The sequence below is a fragment of the Scomber scombrus genome, chromosome 19 (genome assembly GCF_963691925.1).
Source record: "Scomber scombrus chromosome 19, fScoSco1.1, whole genome shotgun sequence".
NCBI classification, from domain to species: Eukaryota; Metazoa; Chordata; class Actinopteri; order Scombriformes; family Scombridae; genus Scomber; species Scomber scombrus.
This window is the reverse complement of record NC_084988.1, coordinates 4,909,803-4,915,331: the sequence shown is the minus strand read 5'-3', so window position 1 is coordinate 4,915,331 and position 5,529 is coordinate 4,909,803.

The following is a 5,529-nucleotide window of genomic DNA, read 5'->3' as shown; positions in this document are numbered from 1 at the left end:
GTTTGCATCCATATTGTACATTTTTGTTTGTTTTTCATTTGAATAAATGATTCAGATGTGGATGTTTGTGTGTGTATATGCTGGTTGTGATGTTCACACAGAGAGACTGCAGGTTGTCAGGGAAGGATAATGGCATTGACTCCCTTTTGTTGTCTTCCCTGATAAATGGCAGTTTAAAGGTTGAATCTCGCATCTCTTTCATCTCCTTCAGACGTGCACAGGCACAAATCTCGAGAGTTGTCACTTTATTTTGGTCTCTGTCATTGTGATCGATTGAGAAATAGCCAATATGGGAGCGCGGTGTCATTAACATGATTACAGGCTTGTAAACAAAACGGGGCCTTTGGGTTTTCAAGGCACCGCTGCACACACACACACCGTGATGTAAAGCTCGGCATGCCTCAACTTGTTTCCTTCAAGTCTTTACGTGACCTAATGGGGGGGGAGAAATATGGGTCTGTCCTGTGTGCGTTGCGATCATTAAAACGTCCTGTCAGGTTGTATTTCGTCCCACTATCGACATAAATATCTGTAGGTAACATGTTCAAGGGCATGAAAAATTCACAGCCTGTAAATCCTCTTATTGTTGCCTCGAGGAGTTTGACTTCCAATAATTGATGCCCATTTCCACCTTCCACACATCACCAATCTTCATTCCTGCAGAGCTCCTAATGCTGAATCCCACATGGACTCCCGGGGGCCCTCCTTCACACGTTGCCCAATGGCCGTCTTCCGCTTTCTGTCATTCATTTCCCAGAAACCATAGGTTAACCTCTACAACGCTGACCAAAATAATGTCACCATTAATCTACCGGTTATTCCTAGGTCTGTGATTTACAACAGGAGACATATGTAATAAAAACTTTTGCCCTGCAGGCTTTACCAAACTGTGTGCTTCCTGTACACATGAAACCTGCTTCCTTTTTAATACAGATAATGTAAAGCTGCATGTCAGCCCCTGTTAAAAAAGTCTATTATGAAGGACTGTTGTTTAAATGAACGGGTAAGGAAGTATAATTCACCGCTTGATTCCTTGTCACTCAGTTAAAATTTATCTCCACTACTTAACCAGTTTGCACCACTCTGAGCTTTATTGTTCAAGCACCTTGTGCACGAGAGACAAGGCAAACAAGGGTGGTTTGCTGTGTAATGTTTACCACCCATTAAAGCAGCACTGAGGAGGCTGTTTATCTCTCTTCTGGTTATAGAGGCTTGTGTAGAAACCAGGATGTCTGGGACGATTTAAGACTTCCTCCCTCCCGCTTGCCTGCTTGCTATTGCTTCTATTTCCCCCACCCTGTTTGAAAATGCTGCAGAGGATCCATCTATTCCAACCCGTTGTAATGAACCTCCCTGGGGGCCCGGGCGCACCATGTGAAGACGCCTTAGTACCAGAGCGATTCATTACCTCGGAAATGTGAGCTTTTGTTCCGTTTTCAGCAGAGCCCCATTAATCTTAGGCTGCCTCCTGGCATGCAGGCCAGGTACTGCTTAGGTAATTACAGTTAATCATCATTCAGACGTGCACATGGACCACGGGCTCCTCAGTGGTTTGCATGCAGGGACACATCTACACCCTTTACACTGTTTTCACATGTTTACCCCCCTCCTCTACAACTGTAACTCTGTGTCCCAGTTGCACCATAAAGAGGCCTTTTTTTTCTTCTCCATCTTCTTTTTGTCCTGGAAATCGAACCACAAGAGTTTAGGTAATTGTGTCCAGTATGATTTGGCTCAAGTCGTGCAGCAGCAGCAGCAGCAGCCCCACCACCATCACCCTCCTCCCCACTCCCTCTCTGTGCACAAAGAAGTAAACATCTCAACTCCCTCGCCTCCCCCCCTCAATCTCCCTCCAAATGTTTACACCATCCAACTGTCACCGTGGCACATTTTACTGGAGCCTACTGTTCACCTGCCGTTTATGATTGTGATTAATGGACGGATTATAAGAAGGATGATTTTCAGGAGTAACAAGCAGAAAGAGGCCATCTGTATCGAGGCTTCCCGTGGCAGAGGGACACGCCGAGATGGATAACTTCATCACCGAGGTTCCCACTGGCACCGAAAAACCTGGAGAGATGCTTATATTTAGAGCTGAGACAAGAAGCATAATATCTCAGTGGTCAGTTAGAAAACAACTGATCATCAACTATTGCCTGGATTGGGTTGAATTTATGCTCTAACACTCATGATTTATGACTTAGTAGATCCTATTTCTGACTTCAGTAAAGCACTAAAGACAACAATACAAGCTCAGTTGCTGGAAGATTTAGCTCAAAGTGTAAAAAACCCCAAAACTGCATTATTACATAATTTCATGGGAGATTCAAAGATTAGTTCCACTCTAAAAAACAATAAAGCGCTGAAGTTTATCATTCAGTATCTCTAACATATTCAGTTATGCATTAAAAAAAAGGAATATAGAAATATAGTTTCCCATTAATTATAGAGAATGTGGCGACCCACCATAGTCTAATTTGTGCCGCCACAGTTAAAAATAATAAATTGACATAAAATGAATGAAACGACAGCATTAAACTGTTCTTTTAACCTTCAAGTCAGCTCATTTTTGTAGTTTTCTAGCTGATAAGGTAGATTACTTACTTGTTGCATTGCATTTAACAGTATTTTATATGTTTCAAGTAATTAAACTAGTTGAACTTGGATAATCACTTCTGCTTTCTTTGTTTCAGAGCTGAAATTTGGATTTTTATGGTTTGTTTGGAACATTTATGAGCTGGTAAAATGTCTTTCCTGTGCTTTGTGGCTCTGACCTTTTTGCTTTGTGATCACCATTCATGCCTATACAACCAGCAGTTAAATTACTAAAGCACAACATTGTTTTGAGCACATACTCTTATATAGATATAACCTCTTCATTTTGCTCTCAGAGTGAATTTGACTTTAAAATGTACCTGTTCTACTTCTGTGACAGTTCAGACACTTCTCACATCTCCCTGAATGTGTTTTTATCTGACAATGCATCAAATAATGTTGCGATCAGCTGTAGATTATACTCAACACATGAGTAGAGAGGTATAATATATATGTTAAGAGCAAAAGAAAAGGAGGAAAATCATTGTACAGAGATGATGGTGTTCACCCACAGTAGCAGGAAATCAACCCAAATATGTGTCAAGGGTTACGACTCTCATTTTGACTGTTGAATAACGATGCAAAATAGCGGTTTATGAAAGAAGCTTTTGGATTTGAACTCTGTTAGGCGTTTACTGTTATACGCTATCTAGACTCCTGTTTGCTGGAAATTCCCTTTTAAAGAGAAAGAACGTATGTTGAAAATACTGCCTACAGTGTTTCTTTTTTTATTACCGTTATGTGTCATTTTATACGAGTTGGTGTAGTTCCCCAAAAGAACAATCAGTTAGTCATTCATTCAATTAATGGGGAGGGTGGGGGGGATACAACATCTAGTGTCTGGGGACGTTGTGTAAAGACTCTTGATCAGCTCATTGTTGCACATTCCTCCAAGGAGAAGCCACAATCACTCTGTCTATTGATTAACATTTTAGATATGAGCAAAGACGAGAAATCAATGCGGGCTCTTCTATTAGCAAAATATGCCCTCAGCGCTTTGTTGTTTGTAATTTGAATGAAGATAAACTCAGAGCTTAAAGGCAGCAGCCGCAAATGAGACACTGTTGGTGTGGTCGACCTTCTTCAAGGAGAACAAAAGCAAGCTTAGACGAAGTCAAACAAGACCGTGCTGTTGTTTGCCTTCCTTGATAAAAAAAAACAAAAAACCTCTCGAGATGGTAATGATGGCAGAGTACGCTGAAGACATTTGGGTCTCGTCTGTTGGAAAAGAGAAATGAGTGAGGGGCAGCAGCCTGTTATCTGATGTCACACAAAGAGATGAAAGCTCTTCTCAGGTTTGTTTCGCACCTGTTGGGTTGCGCACTGTTTACAAAGGAGGAGGGAGCGGAAAACAAAGATGTCCCGACAGTGTCGTCATCCAAACATTTGTGCATTCACAGTGAAAAATCTCTTTCTTTTCTTCCAAGCGAGGATATGTGCAAAGATATCTGAGTCATTTTTCTGTGGAGGTCACCAAAAGGTCTGTTTGGACATCATTTGTTCCTCAATCAGAAAGCACAAAAAGACCACAGACAAGATCATTAAGGGAATGGTTTGCTATTCTGTAGTTCCTCATTGACAGCTAGAGTGGAAGAAAATGAATCGTTGACTATTTTGATGATCAAATAATCATTTCAGCCTTTTTTTTTTTTAAGTAAAAACTCCCAAATTGCTGGTTCCAGCTTCTCAAATGTGAGATTGTGACACTTTTCTTTGTTGTTTATTGTAGTAAACTTTGGGTTTTGAATTGTTAATTGGACAAAAAAAGAAAGAAAATGTTAATTTGGTTTGTGGGAAATTATGTCAATTTGTCAATATTTGCTGACATTTTATAGACAAAACAATTAATCGGCAGATTTTGAAAATCTGTAATGAAAACAGTCTTCAGTTGTCAATAAATGAGTACTGAGGTAGAAATGACAAAGAACCCATTTGGACTCTAAACATTGTACTTTTTGCTAATGCAATAATGTAGAACTTTTAAATGGAGCTTTATCAGTGTTGTTAAATTACTGTCAACAAATCCCACGAAAATACCAAAACCAGTACTAAGTTTTGTCTGTGTATCCAAAGCTTGATATTCAGGTTTGTTTGAAAAACAGTAAAATGAAAACATGTCAATGAGCTGCAGTGTTCCTTTGTTACTATGAACATGGGCACTGTGGTTAATTCACTATTTTTGGTGAAAACCTACTTTGACCAGCTATTTAACCCTTTTTTTAAAAGCATGTATGTATTCATTATCAGCTTTTAAAAATGTACATCTTCATTAGAAAGGAATAAGCTTGGGGCTGAGTGTCACAGGAAGGCTGAAGAAGTCTGAAAGTACCAACAGATGGACTAACACATTTGTTTTTGGCCTTTTCATGGGATTTGTTAACAATAAGGAAAGTTATAAAATATTTCCAGCCTTATCTTTGTACATTTTTTAGAAATACTAAATCATCTTTTTCCTAGTTATAACATTATTCTGATTATTACGTCACACAGAATCAAGCTCCCACCGATTTCCGACTTGAACATCACAGGTTAAGGTTACCAAGTTAAGCAGAACACCTTTCTCAATGAGGCTTTGCTTTCCTCTTCCTCACCAGTGACACCTTAAACCTCACGACACCTGTCCCATTGTGTGGCACTTTTCCACACACACACACACACACACACACACACACACACATATATATACATACATGCGCACACACCCATTGAAAACCTCTGGGGGTTTCTGCCCAGTCATTTGGCACATTTTTGATGTTGAATCCAGAAAAAAAAAGACTAAATGAGAGGAGCGAGGAGGGAGAGGGAGCATTCTAGGCTTTCCACTCCAGTGAAAGACACTCTTTGTTGAGCACTGTGCAACCCCCCCCCCCCCCCCCCCCCCCCCCCCCCCCCCAGCACCACCTCCTCCCTCCATATCCACCCTTCATCCCCCCC